The 23,681-nt window shown below is 43.6% G+C and overlaps 2 long non-coding RNA genes across 3 annotated transcripts in view; both read left to right on the forward strand.

Annotated features, from left to right (window-relative positions):
- The window catches only part of LOC140689176 (uncharacterized), a 93,881-nt gene extending 85,667 nt beyond the window's left edge, over positions 1-8,214 (forward strand). The window contains exons 2-3 of the long non-coding RNA XR_012064062.1: positions 7,556-7,601; positions 7,708-8,214. This is a non-coding gene — a long non-coding RNA (uncharacterized lncRNA). The remainder of the gene's footprint in view (positions 1-7,555; positions 7,602-7,707) is intronic.
- A 6,360-nt stretch (positions 8,215-14,574) lies between these two features.
- On the forward strand, positions 14,575-20,478 carry LOC140689177 (uncharacterized). 2 transcript variants are annotated; one of them, XR_012064063.1, is made up of 4 exons: positions 14,575-14,737; positions 15,811-16,193; positions 18,798-18,897; positions 19,617-20,478. It is a non-coding gene; the product is annotated as an uncharacterized lncRNA (long non-coding RNA). The 2 variants fall into 2 exon arrangements; XR_012064064.1 differs by lacking the exons at positions 15,811-16,193; positions 18,798-18,897; positions 19,617-20,478 and adding an exon at positions 15,217-15,470.
- Positions 20,479-23,681: the final 3,203 nt, after the last annotated feature.

The following is a 23,681-nucleotide window of genomic DNA, read 5'->3' on the forward strand; positions in this document are numbered from 1 at the left end:
GGCCATGGTAACTGATGCTTCTGGGTTTCATCCTCCCTGCCCCCAGCATTTCAGCAGAGCAAGTGCATCCCTGATGTAAGTAGACTGGATGCGAGGCAACCTGGATTTATGGTAAAAGCTGATGTGGGTGGAAGTTTGATGGGAACTCATCGATACCATATGAGTAATTTATAGACACAAAGAGATAATTTTCAAATTTCTGTATTTTTCATTGTCCTTCATTGCTTCTCTTGAGGAGCACTTGGTTAAGCATATAAGCACATTTGACCCTTCACTCGGGACGTTCTCACTGTCTGAGATGTTCTCTTACTGCTCTCTGCACATCATGAACTATGACTCCCTTTTCCGTATTGACTATTTTAATTTCATTAGCTAAAAAAGCAAATGTGGCATGTAAGAATTTCCCACACCCTGGATTTTTTTGAATGTGACCTTATGATTATATTCAGTTCAGTATATTTGACAGTAATATCATATGGATAGCTTGTCTCAATGCATCAAACCCAGAAGTTTGTGATATCCGTCGGTGACATTTTTTCACAATAGTCTCAGAAGCAGATCAGTGATTGCAGGGGGAAAGGGGCTGGGCAAGAGCCGGGAAAGAAGAATTATAGAAGGGCATGGGGAAAATTTGAGGGGTGACAGGCATGTTCCCTATCTTAATTGTGGTGATGGCCTCGTAGCTGTATACAAATAATAAAACTTACTGAATTACACAATTTAAATATGTGCTGTTTTTGTTCATTAACATCAAAAAATGGCTCTAAAAGTGTGTGAGAGAATCACAATTTGTTGATCAAAGACATTTGTCTAAATAATTAACAAAATTAAGTTTCAGTTTCAGTCCTGCCTGGTAGGACTTCTCCTAGATTAATTTAGATTACATGGGTTGCCATTCCCCTAAGTCTTTCCTAAGTCTAGCAGACAGCAGAACTCTTTATTCCTTAAGAACTGATCACCTTTCCCAGAATGCAAATTTCCCGGTACATCATTTATGCTGCCCTCTGAGCACACTTACTTACTGGACACAGAGTCAAAACCCGGGGTTTCACCTGAAATAAGCCTAATCCTTGCCTCGACACCTCCGTTTCTGACGCATATACATATAATCAGTCAACAGTGAACATGACAAAATTGATCACATTTCAGTTATATCAATAAAGCACTTCTTTTAAGAAGCAACTCAGTCATCTGTTGTTATGTAACTAACCACCTCAAGAATTGGTGGCTTAAAACACCAACATCTATTTAGGGTGCCTGCAATTCAGGCAGGTTTTGGTGGGACAAACTCATCTTGCTCCACAAAGCATCAATTCCAGCATTGCTGGAGGATGAAGGCTCCATTTTCAAGATGGCGCACGCACAACTGAGCAAACCGGTGCTGGCCATTTCCTGGGCGCCCAGCTGAGAATGTGGCTTGAGGCATTGTTTCCCCTCCAAGCAGATCCCTCAAAGGGCTTCTTACAGCATGGAGGCTGGGTTTTAAGACAACAGTCCTAAACGTACGGACAAGTAAGTGGCATATTTCGACCTAGCTTTGGATGTTCTGTAAGGTCCCTTTTGACATACTGTTTTGGCCAAATTAATCGCAAGTGTCCACCCAGGTTTAAAAGTAGGGGATACAGCCGTAACATATGGATGAACAGTGATAATTTTGTAAAAGAGCCTGTAGGAGAGACATTTTCCAGAGTGTTCTCTGGAAAAGTCAACCTGCTACAATAGGGTTCATTTATTTAAGATTCATTTAGTATTTTAAACTTAGCACTGTTAAATTGCTATCATGTCTCCTCACAATGCTTGCATCACGTCTTCACAGTTGCTTACAGTAGCAACTTAGCACGCTGTTCAGAACTCCAACAGGTTCAATTTTATACATCGCTCCTCTTAAAGAAACAAGAAGCATAAAACCTTCCAAAGCTCCCTGTAAAGCCCAGGCTTTAATATGAGTTCCGAACAATTAAAAAGAGAATAAGAAAAAACACCCACACAAAACTGTAAATTAAAAAGCAAAGCATTTTGCAACTAAAAGTCATTAAGTGAATTTTCGAGAAAACCATTTTAGTGTGTTAAAATCCATTCAATTGGTTTTCACTTGATAGATTCTCCATTTGATCCTGGAGATGGATACAAGCTGAACTGAGCATAATTTGTTTTCATTTTTAGTTTGTAATTCTTTAGTAAGATGTTTTACCCATATTTTACTAATACTAATGGAGGCTCTGGTGTGTGTGTGTGTGCAGAGAGAGAGACAGAGAGAGGCATTTTGTCAATGATGTCATATATAGAACAGATAAACACAACCAAGAGGTCCAGTGTGGTGGGGGAAAGAATAGGTTTGGAGCTATTTATAAATTATTTAAATTCTGTTCACACACCTATGAGTTGTGACATTTCCAGGCAGGTTGTTTAATCTTGCTAAGCATCAGCTTTTTTCATCTGTAAAATGGAAATAACAAAGACCCACTGGACCGAATGATTACATGAAATGAATGAAATAATTTTTTAATTTCCTGGCGCAGAGTAGATGCTCAATTAGTTTTTGGATTATTTTTCTTCCCTCTTACACCAGTCTGTTAACAGTTTTCTATTGACCTTTATACCTCTGACTTTTAAAATATTTAACACACTATTCCTATGTTTCCTATCTGAGATCTTCTCTGTCATCATATTCATCTTTGGAACTGCAGCATTGCAGATGCAAGGGGCCTGCTGGGTGATCAATAATAAATGTTTGGACAATTAAGTCACTAATATTGATAACTTTTCCATTCTTAAGCAGCTTTTAAATATTTATAAAACACTTGCTACTATTTTATTTCCTTATTACAACACAGATCCATCAGCTTTTAATGAAGAAGGTGTGATCAAGAAGAGTTGAATCTGGCTTAGAGCATGCAAGGAATAAGAAATAATTTAATTTACAACTCAGTTTCTACGCCAGTGTTTACATGCTTGTTCAGATTTCAGGTTAATTTCAAAACAGGTAATTGCCAAAAGAAAATTACTATCCAAAATGAAGCCATTCCATTTGACTAATTTAGCCCAGTTATTTCAGAAGGTGGGGAGTCATCTTCGCCGGAGACTTGCAGAAAGGAAAACCATTGCCATTAACGAGTTAACCTCCACAGACAGCACTGAGAGCACGCCGGTCTCGTGGAAGGAGCTGCACCTCGGAAGGGCGCAGCTTGGGAAGACAGAACTGCAGAGAAAGCTTGGTTTGATACTGTCGGAAAACTCATAAATGTTTCATAAGGGCTCCTCAGAAGAAGAGGAAGATAAAACCTCACCAAATGACCTCTTTTGATTTTCTCATAATGGGAAGATTATAAACCCTGATGGAGCATCAGGCTGGAGTGAAGACCTGCCTTTTGAAAACCTGAAAATGCCTTGTCAGGACCCATTTCCTCCTATCTGATGCTGCGTGTCCCTGCTCCTCTGCACTTGAAGAGGGAGAAGGTTATCAGATTGTCACAGCAAGGGCAGCTGTGGAGTCACCCAGGGAGGGAAACCTACCCCACCCCTCACTGATTGGCCGGGCCGGCAGATCTGGCCGCTGTTCACTGGGAAGGACTGGCGGGGGCAGGACCAGACTCCTCTGCAGGCGCTGGGTACAGGGTTGTCTTTTCAGCCCCGTTCCCACCCACTCTGTGCCCCCAGGAGCTCGCCAACTCCGCAGCAAGGCTGACTCCGCTCTCGGACACATGGTGTGGATGTTGTACATGGTAAATGAATGAGCGGGTCCTGAAACTCTTTGTGAGTTGCGTGACATCATACAACATAGTTCTTGCAAAAACATCTTCCCCTATTCATTCCGTCAAGAACAACTTTCATTGTAGGAAGATTAAAAAATACATAAACACGCCGAAAGAAACAGCATGATCATTTACTCCAGGAGCAGACGTGACCTCCTGTGTCACAAGGGAGACTCTTCCCCAAGTAAGAAACTCCAGGGGACAGCTTGGTTTTCCTCCAAAACCCTTTTCTCTAGCAGTTTCAGTCCTCTTAATTCTACCAGGATGAGTAGGACCCCCTAACCATACCTATATCAACATCTAAGGATATGAATATATAGATTTCCATATATTCACATATATACAATTTCAGTGGAAAATAGTTTCATGCATAAAATATATTTAAGTCATATCTATTATACATTTTATGTACATTATACATTGTTTTAATATATACATACATCTGCATATATGTGTAAATTATAAAGGATAAAGATATGATTATATACAAACACACACACACAACTTGTACTGTGTATGGTGGCCAGTGTGCTTACCCCGCCCTGTTATACTCAGAACATGTCTGAGACCTAAGTGGGCACAGAAATCTTGCTCATCGGTCACTGGGCTGTCATGACCTAGCGTACCTCTTCTCCTAGACACGCTCTCTGTTGGGTCTGAGTCATGACAAGATCCCTGGAGTGTCGTGTGCATGCCTGCACCCACGGGTTACTGCGGGTACCACGGCCTCCCCTCCCCTCTATAAATAGACCCCACTCTATCCTTTGAGATCAGTCCTGAATTCCATCTCCTCCATAAAGCTGCTCTGAATTTTCTGGACCACGGTGAGTGTTCCATTTCTTTGGACTCTTGGGGCCACACACTTTGTAGATGTCATCCTGTGTTTCCTTCTGAAATGCTTGCACAAGAGACTTCCCATCTGTTGAATGCCTTTTCTCTTTCATAGTTACTGGCCTTTGTTCTCAGGATAAGACTAATTCCTTTTCCATCAATTAACTTCCCCTTAATTCAGCTTCTTCATCTTTAAGTGGTGGTGATAATGTGCTAATTCTTTTGGATCACCAGAAAGATTAAATGAGTTTTAAATTTAAAAAGAAATATATATATATATATATAGAGAGAGAGAGAGAGAGAGAGACTCCAGAACTTAGTATTCGCCTATTAAATATTTGTTGAACCATGTTAACATGTGAATACACCACTGAGTCACTATTATTATTTTTTATTATGATTACTTTTACCTTTGTTGCTACTTTCAGTTCTACTGTGACTCCTCCTTCATTAGCCCCACGGCATATTCCAACACTGGATTCTGATAAAGAGGCTTTCTCCCTTTGGACTGTGTCTCATTTTCACCCAGGTTCCCTATATCCAAATTTCTCCATGAAGTACATTAAACTTTGCGAACCCCTGTACCCTTTTCTTGTGCTCAAGGGTACCTGTATGCATGCGTTCCTTTCTAGTTTAACTTGTTTTTACAACTTCCACCAAACGCTTTCCATAGGAAATGTTAACCTTACTGAATTTCTGTTAAGATTTTTCATTGTGGTTGTTTTTCAAGGTTTCTTTTCCTGTGTTATGTAAATATGTGCCTGTAGTTCTAAAATATTTTTCATAAAGGGGGAAAAATGGAAAATTGATTAAAGTAGAACACAGAAAATATAAAATAACCAACGTTACGCTTTCAAAAGACTATTTTTTCACTGAATGCATTTTGGGACAAATTATATTAGCTCTCACTGGAATCATCAAATGTTCCAGGTCGTCCCCATGTGGATGAGTTTACAACTAAATACCGCGATTAGAATTGGTTACATTGCGGCTGGGTAAGCATGTGGACAGATAACTCGGCTCCTTTCCGTGAATGAATAATTCTTAGGGACCACTGGCCCCTCATTCAACCTCTTCCTTTGCTGTGACAACCACAGAAAGAGCAGCCCTTTGCCACGTCAAGAACACTTTCTTATTGTTACTCCTTCTTATTCCTTGGCTCCTAAACCTGGCATTGGTCAGAGGAGGTATTTTTTTAGACGGTGAAATTGAATTGGCAAAGAATTCTTCCACTTTCCTCTTTTCTTCTGTAAAGAAAGATAAATTTGATTTTTCCTTTCAGATCTTTGCTTGGCTCCACCCTTCTCCATACCCAAGTTCCGGCTCAATGTCACCTCCTCAAAAGGAAACTTTCACGACCAACTGACTTTGGTGCCCTTGTGGGTGTATCTCTGGTTCTCTCACTAGAATAGATGAACATGATAACAATTAATTCACGTGTTTACTGCCAAGTGTCTACTGTCTATAATAGTGACAGACAGATGAGAGCCACTCAGAAAAATGTGTGTGGACGGAAGGAAGAGGGGCAGAAGGAAGACACAGAGGGAGGGAGGGGGTGGGGAAGAACACAGAAGGAAAGGATACTTAACTAACAAAACTTTAGCCCGAGAATGACCTAGGAAGGTCGGAGAACTAGGACACCATCTAAAGATGCCGGGAAATGTGCTCGGGGGTGGGGTGGGGTAGGATCTCCTAAGGTTCATTTCTGTCGGAGCTCATAGAGAGATGACCAACGGAACTTTTAAGTTCTCCGTAGAGTCCTGGTCACCAAACAAGAAAGAGGAACTTCAGAGAGGACTTAGTTCCTAGAACACAACGTAGATGTTTGGCTGGAAGCGTTCTGTGCTGCCTCTGAAATCCAGGTGTGACTCCCCTGGCAGCACGGCATATAAAACACTGGTGGACAGGATGCCAGCAGCCAGTGACATTCCTTTGTAAGAAAGAGAACTGAAGAGGGTTTGGGAGAAAGGAAGGGGAGGCCATTTACTGGGGGCTCAGTGTCTCTCAGTTTTTAAAGGAAAGGCCTTACTCGGTCATCATAGAGGTCATCATGCTCTGCGTGGAGTCCACCAACTCATGAGCATAAAAAGAAATTCAGTGCAAAATCCCAGAATGTTAAGTATCACGATGCACGTACAACTGGGTCAAAAGAAACCAAAAAAAAAAAAAAATTAAAAAATGTGAAGTGTGCTCTAAAAACATAATTTAAATCGTAGTATTCAAATCTATATACAGCTCCCTGCTAATTCCCCACCTAAGGTGCTTCCAGGGCGCCTCCTTTCCTTTGAAGTCATTCTCTTACTCAGAAGTTATTCTCCCTGCTGCTGGCGACCAGATCCATTTCCTGAAGGATCCTGCCACTTCAAATACCTGGTTGCATAAGAACAGTTTCTAAACATTATAATCCTACTTAGCAACTCCCTCTGGGGAAAACAGACAAGCTCTGGGAATCCCGAGAGGGTATCTCATCTGCGCTCAGTGTATTTTCGACCTCGCAAACCAGCTACGTGCATTCCTCTCTCCTGCTCACGTTTGAAGCCCCTGCTATTCCGCTGGTTTCTGCTAGACAGGCCCCGTGTCGGCCCGCAGCCTTCCCTTAACAGTGCAGGGGGGCCAGTGCTTTTGTTTTTTTCATTGCAGTGTGGTCAGCTACAATGTGTCAGTTTCTGGTGTGCAGCACAGTGTCCCAGTCATGCATATGTATACATATATTCGTTTTCATATTCTTTTTCATTAACGGTTATTACAAGATATTGAATATGGTTCCCTGTGCTGTACAGAAGAAATCTGTCTTTTATCTACTTTTATGTATAGTGGTTAACATTTGCAAATCTCAAACTCCCAAATTTAGCCCTTCCCACCCTCCTTCCCCAGTAACCATAAGATCGTTTGCTGTGTCTGCGAGACTGTTTCTATTGTAGATGAGTTCATAAGTATCCTCTTTTTTCTTTTCTTTTCTTTTTTTTTTGAAGTTCCTGATGTCTGAAGGCCAACCTCCAGTTGTTGCAAAGGTGTCATGTGAGTCAGGAGAGGCTGCTGGGTAGCATTAACAACACATAACACCAAATCCTGATGGACCGAAACAACAAAAACCTATTTCTCGTGTCCCCAATATCTGCTGCAGGTCCAGTCAACTCACAGACGAGTTTTCTGCAGGTGGTGACTCTGCAAGAGAGGCTGCTTCCGTCCCAAGGATACTTCTGTGATTGCTGGGGCAAGAGAAAGGAGCATGGAAAAGCAAGCACCAGCCCTTACGTGTTTCAGCTGGACATGCACCATCACTTTTTGATGCAACCAAGTGCCAGGAACTAGCCACACGGAACCACTGCGATGACAGAGGGTGGGAAGATAGTCTTCCACGCAGATGAGAAATATTAGAGGCATTAAGAATGTCTACCACAGATTGCTGGGGTGACTTTTCGTTCTTCTTTCATTTTTCCAGCTGTTTTTTGTTCGTTGAAATTCAAAATTGCTGTCTGAGCTACAGTTCTCTGTAACTGTACTCATCATATAGGGACTGCAATAGGACCTCAAGCCCTCAAACTCAGTGTGATGAAACCGTATCTGCCTGCTTTCTCCCAGCCTCTCATTTGTCTCAAGTTCCTCGTCTCAGTAAATGGTACCACCTCAACCATGTGTTGCTTCCATCCCATGGTAGCAAATTTCTAATGCCAGAAACCCAGAGGTCATCTTTACCGACCTACCCTTCCCTTTGCCTTTGTATTATGTTAATAACCAAGACCTGCTGAGTCTTACTTACTCTTCAAATCGAACTTAGGTGTTTCCAAGGAAACGGCTTTGCTAAGGTCTCACCTGACCACCTGTGTTCATTTCTCCCCTCTCACTCCGACTCCCTTCCCCCAACACAATACATTTCCCAAACTGCAGTCTCCAATACCACGAAGGCAAAGGCCTTTCCAAAAATCTGCCAGTGGATTTCCCATTATTTTGGAGCAAAATTTGAAATATTGGGTTATCTCCTGGAATTCCCTGGCCTTGCCCTTTTCTGTATCTCCAGGCTATTTTCATGTTGCCTTCCTCATCTTGCTCCCCACACTGTGGACACACACACACACACACACAGAGTTTGATGCCTTCTGTTTTCAACTCCTCTGTTGGATCCTCTGTTTGGGGGCCCTTCACACCTCATGAAATTTGAAATCGTCCTCGAGGAAACAGACTCCTAGACACCTTCTAGATCTAAGTTTAAATATAATTTCCAGGTTGTTTGGGTTAGTTTAATACTCCACTGGCAACCTGTATTGCTAACTGCTAGTACTTACCACGATTTTAGCTAATTAACCATTTCAATAAGTCTTTGCTTAATAGCTGTCCCCTACTATACTCAAGGTTTTATGAGAACAGAATCTTGACCAATACTGTCTGCAATATTTTATATAACAGATATTTAGTAAATATTGAATAGGTGAATTATACAGTCACATAAAGCAGCATGCCAAAATATGGTCTCCAGTAGAGTTACATTTGTACATTTGTATGTATATTTACATGTGTGTATACATGCATGTGCACACGTGTATTTATATGTATATGTGCACATGCAGAGATGTGTTCCTGTTTGTTTATAGGCATTTGCATCAATATGCTTGTGTGTGCGTATTCATCTCGGAGAAATGTGAAGGAGAGTTCCAGGAAAAGTCTATGTTTGAAGAAACACTTAAACTATAAAGAGCCGAAAAGATGGAAAGTATTTTGGAGATGAGTGACAGGGGACTGAAAGCGATGGTGGCTGGAGGTGGAAAATGGAGACATGAAAACAGAAAGAGGGAGGAAAGGTAAATCATGGCATCAGAAAAAAAAAGCAAAGTTTGGAAAGTTTCGCCGGCGAATTTGAGAAATAAGAACACCGACAGGTAAAAGATATAAAGCACTCATGCAATTTGTTCTCATGATGTGAGCGTGGTGAACGCCAGGGAGTCTGCCATGAACTTCACATCAGTGGACACGATTCTCAACACATTCCTGCAGCTCATCTCCCAGGGCCATAGCGTCAGAGCACAGAGGGGTTGACTGGAGATCTCTGTGTGGCCTCGAACCACCTTCTTTTCCTAAGACACACTGTGAAGCAGCGAGAGCCTCATTAATACTTGCCAGCTGAGCTGCAGGGAGGTGAATACACGTAAAGAAAACCTTGGGGGAGTGGAGGGAGAAAGTTCTGAAGTCTGAGAGGTGTGGGTGGCTGCTGGAAAGCATTTCTTGAGATGTTTCAGTGTCAATGAGAAATAATTATCTTCCTTTCCTGAAGACCCTCGAACGCTTATGGTGAAAAGTAAGCAGCCCCAACAAACGCAGGCGGGGCTCCCTGAGGCATGCCCGCGACTTCAGCAAATGTGGTTTCCTCTTTCATTTTTATGGCCTGAAATGTTAAGCACTTTATTAGCATTTTATCTAATTGCTCACTCTGGGAAAAAGAAGTGAAGAGCAAGTATGAACATTTCTGAAAACAGAACACCATCTCCAGGCTACTCACTACTCCATCTTCTGGGAAATGACCAAAGGGACACGGAGAGATCTTTGTTGACGTCTAACCACCTGCGATCTTTTTCCGTCACCAGGTGATATCCAGTATTGCCTATTTAAAAACTATGCTGACCTTGAATTGATCTTAATTCTCTCCACATTGCCTCAGGAAGAAATAAATTTAACTGTCAAAGTGTTCACCGTAGGATCACAATGGGAGACAATGAACACTGATCTTGATGCCAGGCTGTGTTGCTGGGTCTGTAAGAAGACACAGACAGTGGCTACCAGTCTTTAATTCACGACCTTACTCCAGTCTTTGTCCACGGCTTCACCAGTGTCGTCACGTTTACTCCTCATTGGATTAAGCATCACAACTGGATGAGATAGTTAGGTGCTTCCCCGGCTTGCAAATAAGGAACCTAAGACGCGGCAGAAGTTTGGCTGATTTTTGCTAATGCTTGGTAAGTGCTTAGGATGGAGCAGACTCTGTACCACCTGCTTCCTGAGTTTAACAGCTCAATCCTCTCCCCCGTCGCACTCAGACAGTCGCTGGGGAAGATGTGCTCTGACTGGTGACAAAAGAATCTGATCTCCTTCCATCCAGTACCATTGCCATCTTGAGAAGGAAAGGGGGGGAAGGGATAAATCTGGGAGTTTGAGATTTGCAAATGTTAGCCACTACATATAAAAATAGATTTAAAAAACTAGAATTCTTTGGTACAGCACAGGGGACTATATTCAATATCTTCTAATAACCTTTAATGGAAAAGAATATGAAAATGAATACATGTATGTATATGCATGACTGGGGCATTGTGCTGCACACCAGAAACTGACACATTGTAACTGACTGCACTTCAATAAAAAAAAATTTTTTAGGAGTGTGTGTTTCCAGCACCACAAGGCATAGGGGAGCGAATGTGAGAGTTAGCAGGCATGTTGTAAGGATGCAGCCTGGGAGTGGAGGACACTATTTCTGCATCCACTGGACATAAATCAGACCCACTTTCCAGTCTCACTGCCTTGCTGGGGAATGTCAGGTTCACACATCTAGCCGGAAAGAGAAACATTCTCTGTGGATCATGAGCTAAAAACAAGGGCTCAGATGTCAACTGTCGGGAGAAACACCAGCGTGTCTTTTTCTCTCCTGATCCAGCACATGAGTCCTGATGGATGTTATGTTCCCCCTTGTAAGTGAGGGAAAGCTTGATTGTATAAGTGGGGGTGGGGGATGCAGTCAAAACTTGGACTTTTGAAGTCATGCAAACTATGGGTTCTAAATCAGTCTCTGTCATTTATAAATTCTGTGACAGGTAGCATGTTGTGTGACCGTACTGAATCTATTTCTTTAGCTGTAAAATCGTATGTTGCTTTTAGCAATTGTTTGTTCTTAAAACCAACATTATTAGGTGCTTAGGAATCAAAGATGAACAAAGACAGATATCCCCTGCTCTCATGAAAGCTATACAGTAGCAAAGAAGGCAGTCAGTAATAAGATCATCAATAATCATAAACAGAAATGGAAAGTTACGTTAGTTATGAATGTTAATAAGCATGTGTGCGTGATAATTGGAAAGCCTAACAGGGCATTTTTCATAAGAAATTAGCGAAGAATTTTCTGACATGATTCTGATTGCTATTATCTCTGAAGGAACAGAACAATGGGGACTGGGCGGGGTCGAAGGAACGTGGGGGCTATTTCCAAAGGGATAAAACGAGATAAGACACTGGACTGAGGGGGTAGAGGTGAATCTCTGTTCTTCCTACACCGAGAGATGCAGTGAAGAAAATGAAAGTGACGAATTCTTTTTCTAACGCCGTGTACAAAGTAAAGCTACTACTTCGCAATCCACCTGCCACCTAGAAGACAGAAACGAAAACAAAATCTCTCTTCCCTAAAAGGCAGCAAGCATGGCTTCAGCAAACAATCCTGGCTTGGGGATGACTGTTAACTTAGTCTGCCTGCATTTTTAAGCAGAGGTAACTGCAGGACATCTACACGGGGTGCAGACTCAGGCCTAAGAAACCTGCGCTTTCTGAGCTTCCTACTTATGTGCTCTTTTCAACCAGCCTGTCCTTTGTCCCTGAGGCATGGCTCGCCCCACAGCTGCTCTTGGCACCAGCGTGGTGGCACAGTGCCTGGCGTGCAGTCGGTGCACAACAGCTGTTAGTTCTCGCCCTGGAACGTCACAAGCCTGGAGACTGAGACAGGAGAGGAGCTGCATCGCCGTGTAACCCAGGCTGCATCAACCAAATGCAGATTTCCACTGGGATCTCTCCAGTATGGTTCCGGGAAGCTAGGGGTCACATCTCCCTTGATGACAGCTCTGTGTGAGTTTCAGGACAGCATGTCTCATCGAGCTAAACTGGCATAATCATGGATGTCTGGTCATCGTCTGAAATCTGCTGAACCTCGGCTTGGAGAACCGATGTGCCCCAAATCTGAAAAACTTCAGGCCTGTGTAGTATCCGATGTGGTTCCTAAGAATCATGCAAACTGGGAAAGTATATTAATTTAAGCAGGAAAGAGGCATATCTAGTACTCAATATAATTTTATCTTCTCTTAATATTTTTTTCAAATTCCAGGTGAGAATTTAAATGAAAGTTGAATATGCCTTTCCACATTAGCTAAATTTGTGTTCCATAAAATAGTTGACAATACAAGTTTTGGGGTGAGATGATACCTCATTCTTGCTACTCTTCAGAAAAGGACATTGGTTCCTTGAGCAATGGGCATGCTCATCAGTTTCTTTGATTGTTAACGACACGGTGTATATAAAGCACGCGTACAATAGCAATCGTGTAACAGGCCAGAGGTAGGTAGCGGACACATTTTGACGTGTACCCTAACTCCATTCTTTCATTGGTCATGGTCTTACCTGAAGGGTTATATATAAAACTTGGAAGCTGCATCTGAGCTCAGCAGAGAAATGCCATGATGAATTAGTGATGTCTGCCAGGGACATGGAGAAGGGACGTGATGAAGGGGGCATGTGGCAGCCCAAGATTTACTTATTTGTCATCCCTGTAAGAAGCAATTCATGTGATTTCCCACACAATGTCTTTGGCATCAGTGAGCCCATCAGTCTAATGGGTATAGTCATACTTACCATATGTGCATCCTGGGGTGACAGGAGCTTCAGCTGAGTTGATGCTCGTGAAAACTCTTATAAAGGTAAGTAATTGGGGAAAAATCAAAATAAATAATTTATATCATTATTTAATTATTCACTGATGATAGTTGGAGTGGCTTATAGAAACATAATTGCGTTGCATCACAAAACCTCGGGTTAGTAATGCAAACTGAGAAAAAGACATTCTCTTGGGAATTAAATAAGTGTACTGGGACTACATTGCCCTTCTCCCAGGACCCAGACTCCTAATCGTGGCAGAAACTCCTGGCATCGCCTGCCACCAGGCTTCACCGCTGAACACTTCTTCCACAACTCTGCCTTTGTGTTGTCAAATTTATGTTTGCAAACATGGTAGCTTTCTAAACATAGAAATCTGATGTGTTCTTGGCAGTGTCCCTTGGGGCTCCCAGAGCCTGGCACGTAGTAAGCCAGCAGGGAGACGTTTGTATAATCCATTCCGGGGTGAGCCCTGCAGGTGTGCAGCTGCCGGGGACGTAAGGCTTTGCTGTCACGGGGAACAAGGTTCTATTTGACAACAAGGTACGTGCTGGAGGGTGGAGAGTGGTGATGGAGAGTGGTGACGGGGAGTTCCAGGCAGGGCATGTGGCTAGAGGATTAGGGCGGCTCTCTGCTGTCCTCTGGTCCATCAGTGTTTGCACAGAAAGACTCCTTCCCATGGCTGGAGATGGGGGGTTGGCCCAGCCTCCTGAATCAGGGAACCCGGCCATTGAGTTCATAGGTCAAGACCCTAAGGGGAGGGTATATCAAAGCGGAGGTGCAATCCCGGAGGGATGCTGACTGCTTGACGTGGCAAGTAGGCAGGTTCTCAGAGCGGGTGGAAAGATAGACGCCCTGACCTCACTCTGACCTCCTTCCTGACTCCTCTCCGTTCACCGCATGGCAAACTTGGATGCTGCTTTCAAATACAAAATGGCTGAAGGCATTTTTCTGTGTTTGTTTTTTCCTAAAGTTCTTCAATGGCTTCCTGTTGCATAAAGAATAAAACACAGGGGGCTTCCGTGCTTACACTCCAGCAGATAATTCACCATCTGACGCGCGGGGCCTGGTTTTCCAGCGCCAGCCCCCTCGGGCCACCCGCAGCCCCCAGCGCTGTCTTCAGGCTGTGGGGCCACCCCCACCGCGCGCTGGCGTGGCGCTTTCTCCCTGGGGTGTCTTCCTCTTCCTCTTCGCATGTCTGGCCCCTTTCATCTTCTTTCCTCTTTTAAATATCATTCGCTCCACCCATCCTGTATAAATAGGCATCTTACACTCTTCCCTATTGTGACCCGTTGTTTGTGTCCTTCCTGTCATAACAGTTCACTATGATCTCTTCGCTGCTTTGCTCATGTTTCATTAGCCATCACCCCTCCCAGGCTGCAGACTGAGTAAAATCAAAGCTTATGAGTTCGAACCTCCTTTAGGTACAAGTATCGACCACAGAACCTTGCCTGAGACAACACCAAATGCACATAATAGGGCTTCATAAAATATGCCACAAGGAAGGACAGGAGCTAGAAAGAAAGGAAGAAACGAAGGTAAGAAGGAAGAAAAGGGAGGGAGGGACGAAGAGGTGGACAAGCTCATGATGTCAGGGGGATGTGACCCCCGGGCATGCAGGAGCCACCTTCACCAATGCCCCTTCCACCCTTCAGCGTCAAGGTCAAGTGACACCTCTGCACAGACGTGCTTGATGCCCCCTTCTCTCTACTCCCGTCACATCCCTTACGTATCTTTGGAAAGAGTGAGCGAAACAAGAGCTATACTCTTATGCGATGCCCTTCCACCGTGAAAACCCTGGCGGCAGAGAGGATGTGTGAGCTGGAGCGCGGCCGCCGGGCACTGAAGTCAGCTGCGGGGGTTGTTGATAGTGGTAGTTTTAGTGGTAGCGTCATAAACTTCGTTTTTGTAAAATAAATTACAAGTCTGTGTCTGCTGGTGACCTGGCTTATGACTCAAGACACGAGCCTGTGAGGCTGAGGCACCAATTGCTTTTTCTGTCCCTTCGCACTAACAGCATCAGCGCAGGCTGTGCGTCTTACCTGTGCTTTATGGCAGCTCTTCTGACATTTAATATACAGACAAAACACCGGGGATCTTTTTGGACGGCAGACTCCGATTCAGCATGTCTGGGGTGGGGCCCAAGCGTCTGCAACTCCAACAAGCTCTCAGGGAATGTTGATGCTTCACATATGCAAGCCACACCGAGGAGCAAAGCTCTAAAACACCCTTCAACCCAGAGAATCAACAATAAAGCGATCTATCAGCCTCTGGAGGAATTTTGTTTTCTGTTGACAGAAGCCCCCCAGTCAGCCTAGAGCCATAATTCAGTGTCAAAACTAATTTCAGGTAAAGTGAATGTTAATGGCAACCACGTGAACCAGTGGTTATTGATCGGCTGTGCCTAACACATGCTATGCCTTTTGCTATTTATGGGGCCCTGACAAGTTATACGGCCCCCCTGAACCCCTGGTTTCCTTATCTGTAAACCAGACATCGTAAAAACCCCATCCACGGGATTCCGCGCGGGGCGTAAGATACAGCACACCCTGCCCTTCGCACAATTCCAGCAACAAACAAGCACCCGATAAATGTTATCTGTTTTTTATAGGTGCTGTTTCACTTTCAGGGAAACCATTCCAAATTCTTACCAGGGAGAATTACTCACTCTTAACCCCATGTTGCCGAAAGAAAAGAGCGATGGCTGTTCATGATCTGTTCCGGTTCTTTGCATCACTGCCTGTCACACATCCTCATCCCAGCAAGCTACAGTCTCGCTGGGGGACGAGTGGGCTTGTATAACTGCTGGAGGAGGTGACGGAGAGCGAGTGACTGCTAGCTGGCTGGTCCCAGGCTCCTCATCTGCTCCCCTGACCTCAGGACGGATGCTCTGCCCTGACTCCTGGCTCCCACAGAGCAAGCAATTCCAAGGACATGGTCTTGAGAGCAATGTGTTGTTAAGAGCCTTTGGACAGTGCACTTGACTGAACCCTGGTAAGGCCTCTCTATAAACTTCGAGGGTGCTGGCGGGTGGGCGGTGGGCGGTGGGGAGAACTATTCGTCATTTGGTCCAAGACAAGCCCCGTATGTAAGTTATTTGCTTATTCGACCTGCCACCTACCGTCTGGAGCGTCTGCCTCTCTCTTCCCTCTCTCGCTGCTCCCCGTGGGCAGCCCCCGACCAGCACACCAGCCGGATCCCAGGTGGGTCAGCGCACTCGCTTTCATTACTTGACTTTGAGGATAATTCAAAGTGGCTTCTTCACCCGTATCCTAGACATCAGACATTTTCAAAGGGCTCCTACCCGCCAACATATGTCTCTGTAGTCTTTCTATCCCCACTGCCAAGGTCCCGCAGCACGGGCTTCTGCAGGGGAGCCATGCCCATCCCCCCGCAAAGTCCTCTCCCCCTGCTGTCAGCATCAGTGGAAATAAATCTGTGTGAATCCTTTCATGGCACAGTTGAGGCAATTCGCTTGCAAGACAAGTTTCCATGTCACATGTGTATCTATTTTTTTTTCTTTGATTCTAATGTGAAACTGGTTAACATTATATATATATATATATATTTAATCTAGAATGAGAGAGGGAAGTCTCTCTCTCTATTGATGGGACAGCAAGTAAATTCCACTTTAGGGTTTAGATTCCAGGCATCACCTTGCCCTGCAGCAGAGCTAATAAGTATCTTGGAGAGAGTTGAAATCATGCTGGATAAGAAAGAGAAGAATGGACTGGCGAGTGGGAGGTCACACTGGTGCAATAACTGAACACTTCCCTGTGAAAGAACAGGCATGTTTCTCATAATGCCCCGAAGAAAATTCTGTGCTGCAATAAAGCATGGCACAGGTCGTGAAATATATTTCAGTGATCCCAGTTGTGCAAAGAGTAGGGTGGACTGACGTGGCGATACCAGGTTCTCCCGCACTTGAGAAGTCCAATCTGAGGCTGGAAATCTATTCAATGCGGCTGTTGGGCGTGCCAGCCGCGCTAGCACTCGATGAAGAGTTGCACTGGACATCTTTCGATGTTAGCTCCAATATAGTTAATCTGATTCTGTCTGAAAGCCACAAAAAGGTGGAAACCATGTCCTCTGGCCTCAGGGCAGGGCCCAGCACATACTCGACGCTCAGTAAGGACATAGACAGTGAGTTAACTAGACCCCTGTTTCATCCCAGATCACAGGAGACTAACTGGTAGGTGCCCTAAACTTAGCTATTGACTGAAAAACACAGGAACAAAATTTTAGGAGCCTTCTGGGTAGTGTATTAGCTTTAAGCAGCCGGGAAAGCTTGAACTAAGGACAATCCCTTAGCCTGAATTCCCCGTTCCAATTGCGAAGGCACAAGCCAGTAAATGTAATCACCTTGTATTCACATTCACGTCACAGCGATTCCTTACCCGGTGCCTGTAACTGTCTCAATTATCTGAAGTGGTTTAACACCACAGCCAAAAGCAGACTAGAGTTGGCACTAACAATAAAACTGAAAAGGGTCCTGGCTACTTTACGGCTCCGTGGGACCATTATGCTCCTCAGTATTCAAGTGAGGCAGATAACAAGAGGGCATTAAAATTTTAGCACCCTCAGACAACAGTATGGTTATTGCTTATTAACTATACCAAAGGAGCACAATTAGTTTAATAGGTAGCGTCATGCGTGCCAGCGACAGAGCGGAGGGAGGCAGCGGCCCCGTGCAGGCCTGGGAGGCGCCCCCGCGCCGCCCGGGACCCGCTCCTCAGCTCACCGCAGGCAGACGGAAGTGACACACGCGGCTGGAAGAGACCTTCATCCGGCGCCCTTTCGTTTCAAGTGTGGATTACAACTTGCGCATCGCAACAGTCATTTTCATGGGGTTACTTTTTTCCCCTTGAAAGAAAATGAGAAACATTTCAAGCCTTTCTTTTTTTCTTGGCTGTCTTCTCCCAATGAGAGTGAGGGGAGAGGACGTGAAGGGAGAGAGAGAGATGTCCGAATGTTTGTCAGCTGTAGCTGTTATGAAAAGGAATTCATGAATCAAAAGGCAAGCACACTTGGAATTCAAAAAATGCTGCCACGTTGTTTTCGAGAAGCACTTCTGAAGTTTGTCTTAGTATCTTCACGTGTTGCTGAACATTGTTCCCCACCAAAGGGTGATTGCTTTAATTTTTTTTTCATGTATTTTTTAAATCCTTCATCTGATGGATTAAAAATGGCATCTGATCGTTGTTTTAGTTTATATGTCCTTGATTTCTAGTGCATTTTTCATTATGCCAAATGTTTGCCGTTTATTTTTTTGAAAACCAAATTTCCTAGTTTAACTGCTTATCTGTTGTCCACATGGTTTTTTTTTTTAATGCATCACATAATGGAAGGAAAAGCCAGTATGCAACCAATTTGGCAATATATATTGTAAAATTTTGACCAACACAAAATGACAATGACCATATACGAACCTGGACAAACTTGTCCAGGCTCTTCGATTACATTTATTACGGTGAGACGCTCACTTCCTGGCGAGATGGCCGAGCCAGGGAGTGGGCAGCTTCAGATATCGGAAAGTTCAGTGTTACATTGACCTAACGACTGTTGTCAATAGTATCTTTCATGCTTCCTTTTCTACAGGAAACAATATGAATGCATCTCAAAATTATCCCTCATGACAGAAACCAAACATTAAAGAACACGTGGCATGTGATTTCGCTTACATGGAATTACCGAAAAGGTAAGTCAAGTCCGACCAACAGGAACCAGCAAATCAGTCTGAAGTCTCAAAATTAACAAGAAAATATTCATTTTAAAAATCAACTTGTGTACATGCGGCGCATTTCGCTTTATAAATCACAAAGTATCTATTTTGATCCTCACCTGAAACTGAGAAACATACAATACTAGTATCTCCAATGTACAGAGATCCAGACAGATCATGTGGCTTTCTCAAGGTCACCTGTTAGAATAAAGACAAAGCTATGACTTGAACACTTTTTTTCTAACTTCTAGTTAAATATTTTCTCTACTTCTCTATGGAAGTCCTGCCAATATTTGAAAGTAATTAACATTCCAGTCATCTTCTCTGTTCCAAACTAAAATCCCCGGGGTGATGTTTGAAGGTAATCTGATTAATGTAAGCAGTGTCCCAAGCGGAGGGCTGTTCTTTATCCCCCTTCCTCCTTCTGTCACGTTCTGCCTCAGGTCTGGAACTACTTGCTAAGTGTCAATCTAAGGAGAGTGATGACCGTGGCGAGGACTGTGGAAACTGTCCTGAGAGGAGCGATGTAAAGCTGTGCAGGTGTTTCATCTGTAGGAGAGGACATGGAATTCGCCTCCAAGCAGCAGGACAATTTTAGACAAGTCCATACACTTTGCATAGCTCTGGGTAGCTAAATTAGGATAACAAATGTATGCTAGATGGAAACTAATTTCAGCCCCTTCTACCTTCTCTAGATCAAGCTAATGTTTCAATGCATCCTGAATCCTTTCAATGAGTGAACAGATGAGTCTATGAGGAAGATCTTTCAAGAGTCACAACTTTTCAAATAGAAAAATAGGCTGTTTCACAAGCATGATCTTAATACCTACCTTTCAAACCCTTACATCAAGCAGGTTTTCAGAACCACATGTTCATCGGTTCCTCTGCACCCCTGATGCCTTGTTTCTATTTCGAACTCCCGTTATGTCCCTAGTAGGTCTTTGAAGTAAACCAGCTAGGAATGCTGTTTACTGCAGACCAGCAGAATACTAGACTGAAAGTGCATCTTGTGAAATTTTGGAGTTCAATCAGAAAGTCAATGCCACAAAATTTAAAGTCGGAAATGCCAATGGTGTAACATAAGAGCTTGACGTCACTCAAAGGAACTGAGTTACTGGACTCCAACAGCAATGACAGAGGGGCTTCTCACCGTGAGTGGGCGATTGCTCCACATCAGCATTTCTCGAAATGTGATCTGATGACCATCTGTATCACTTTGGCACATTGTCTGCAATCCATGAAATTATCTATCATGATTAGATTGTAAAAAAGACTGAATGGACAGATGAATGGACAGCTGGAGAACAAAAGCAGAAGCAGGGAGGCTGGTTACAAATGTTTTCCACTGGTACAGGTGAGAGACATTGGTTCACAAAAAGCACACACATCAGCACACCATCAGATGGCCATCTCCGCCCTAGCATATTGGACTCTACAGGAAAGTCATCCAACATAATTCAGCATCACTCCACCTTCAGAGATAATTTTTCTTACCTATTTTTTATGGGTGTTGGGAAGATAAACCATCAGTGCAGTTCATTAAATAGACAGAGTATATTTCGTATTTATTTTTTTCAAACGTACTCCCCCACTCCATGAGTGACAGCAGCCCACTAGGAGTCGGTACACCACTTCCTAGACTGTCACCAGCAACCTAATACCACAGTCACCTGCCATAAATTTTAGAAACAGGTCAGCCATTGGGTGAATCTTCATTAGGTGCACTGTAATTTAATCCTATTGGTGAACATGGAGGCCAATCACTTGGAATAGATTTCTATTGATTTGTGTCCAACTGAATTTAATTAAGCCCCAGTGATTTGCATTGAAAAAATTATATTGCACAGGCTAATTGGGTTGAAGGCATTTCCACTAAGGTGGAAAGCATTCATGGCATGATCCCACTGCGATGTGGCTTTAATATAGGCTCCTAGGGTGACAGTTATTGGAAAATTGTTAGGACTCAACAAATGCGTCAGTTACGAAGAGCGCACGTCACAGGAGGATGAGCTGCATAGGTCGTGTCATTATGCTGAGCTCTGGCTCTGTAACCTGTAAACAGCTCGAGATTGTACTGTTCTTCTAATGTGATTTGACTTTAATTATAAGAAACGAGAGATGTCTGCAGAGAACAGAGGAGGTAGAGAAGGGAGCCAGCATTTATTTAGCCCTGGGTGATTCTTTTGTATCTTTGTTTTTGAGTATTAATGGCCAGAATAAATGTACAAAGAGGTGCTTTCGTTGAATACACCTTATGGAACATTTCAGATCCTTTCAGCCTTGCTTGCCCCTTATTCCAGCCACCACTGCACAGCAAGACGCATCCTGCCAGCACCCCCGCCCTGCAGCCTCAGATCCTCGACAGTCTGACTTATCTTTTGGGGCTTCTCTGTTCATTTTACCACAAGGAACATTACAGGAATCTACTGGCAGACTATCCACATGCAAATTGCAAATGCAGGATGGTTAACGTCCCAAGGAGAGAAACTTTGAGTGAGGATGAATGGGAGCTATCATGGACTGAACATCTGTGTTCCCCCAAAGTTCACTTGTTAAAGTCCCACCACCCAATGTGGTGGCATCTGGGGGTGAGACCTCTAGAGGGAATTAGGTTCAGACAAGGCAATAAGGATGGGGCTCTCATGATGATATTAGTGCCCCTATGGAAGGAGACAAAAGATGCATCTCTCTCTCTCTGCCATGGGAGGGCACTGCAAGACGAAAGCCATCTGCAAAATGGGAGGAGGGGCCTTCTGAGAACCAAGTCAGTTGGCACCTTGACCTTAGACTTCCCAGGCTCCATGAGTGTGGGAAATAAATTCTGTTTTCCTTTCTCTTAACACTTAGCACACTACAATCTGTTACTGTCCCTCTTCCATCGCAGACTGTAAGCTCCTGGAGGATGGAACTGCTGTGTTATCAACCTTCAATACCCCATCTGAAGTTAATAACTGCAAGACTTCCTAGAGAACGTTACCTGAGGTAGCATCACTTCCTTAAGGGTGATGGTGATTTCCTTTCTCTTTTTTCCCTGCTCATTTTTACCCTTCCATCCCTGAAAACAGATGAGCACAGGAATCGAAGGACAGACAAAGCGAAGTATTTTGAAAAGCTTTTAAGAAATTGCGATCCAAACAGTTTGCCTAATGGAGACCTGGGGCATCTGTGAAATCCTGGGTGATGAGCTCATTCTGCCTGGTAACTAAGGAGGCAGCTCCTCTGCCAGCAGGTCAGAAATTCATCCGTATGTTCACCTTCTTCAGTAGCATCTGGGCATTTCTACTTTGAATCCTAGAACATCAGAATCAGAAAGGAGCTTGGAGAGCATCCGTTCCAGAACCACATTTCATGTTCTGGAAATCTGGATCCAGTAAGGACTTGAGGACGTGCCCAGGACCAGCGAGTGCATCTGAGCTGGGACCAGAAGCCATCGTCCTATGGTTAACAGTCTCTTTCTGCCTAGTTTTAAAGTTCCCAGACTTTATCACTATCCCATTCTCCTCCTCTTGCTAAAAGGAACAACATGAAGTAACTAAAAGAAGTGAAAGAGGCCCAATGTTCCTACCTGGGTGTAGGACTTAAATGAGTCCACGATGGTGTTCCTTAAACGGGGTTGTTCTTTGATGTAAGGAAGGAATCTTCGGTTAAGAAGTTTCCCTCTGCTATTCCTGTCACCTCCCTTCCTTTATTATTTTGGCATCAGAAAATGGGAAAAGGGTGTTTCAAACAAAAGCTAGAGTTTAACTAGTCATGCGGAGACCTGGGATCCTGGTAACATAGGAGCGAATACAGCTTGCAATAGTGAGAGAGGAAACAAGAATTATTAGTGGGCATTAGCTTGGATAATTATATTTTCAAGATTTAAAACCATCAAAAGTAATCTAACCTTTTCTGTTTTCAATTAGAAATATATTATAATGGAATACTTTTAATGGAACCCAAATTGTATTCTCAGTGTTGTGGATTAATTTTCTCAGGTTACCTCCATCACTCTATTACTTTTTTTCTGGAGGAGAGGAGGGTGTTGAAAATAAATTGGTGGTTTCAAAAGTCAGCTCTATCTTGATACTTTTTCAGAATTATTTTGCAGATGCTTTGCACCCTGAACAAGACTGGGGAAGTAGGAGGTGCTGAGTGACACTTCAACGTCTCTCTTCCCTGGCGGTGTTAGCAGCTGGCTGTAAACAATAGCAAAGGCGTTTCAATAAGTAGCCAGATTTAAAGTACAATTGATTGTTTTTCTTTATTTCTCCCCTCCCCTTTTTCTTCTTTAAAGTTTGCTTTTTTGTCATGGGTACAATCTTTTCTCTTCTTGCTTCTCTTCCTTCTCCCCTGCTTGCCGGCCTGCCTTGTTCCCTCCTTGTTCACAAATGCATTGCTTTTCAGTTCCCTTGCATTTTAAGCATCTTGCTTTATTACCTTTCCTTTTCAGTGTTAAGGTTTGTAGGATTATGTTTATAATTCTTAACTTATACTTCTTTATCCTCTTCTCTCTCATTGTCTTCCCCCTCAGGGAGCCCCTATAGCCCTGGTCTTTCCCTATGCCTTGAGGTAAAAGACTCAATCAGAAGGTAAAACTTTTTACCTAAAAGAAAAAAGCCCTTCCCACATCCCATTCCACATTCTTTTTCTCTTTTCTCTCCCGTCCTCTTCCTCTTCCTTCTTCCAATCTCCCTCCTCCTTTTCCTCTTTCCACGGACACACAGGCACACACACGCATTTCATAAGGGATGAAAGGGTGATGGCTTGGCCATTTTTTC

This window comes from Vicugna pacos, chromosome 25 (assembly GCF_048564905.1).
Source record: "Vicugna pacos chromosome 25, VicPac4, whole genome shotgun sequence".
Classification (NCBI taxonomy): Eukaryota; Metazoa; Chordata; class Mammalia; order Artiodactyla; family Camelidae; genus Vicugna; species Vicugna pacos.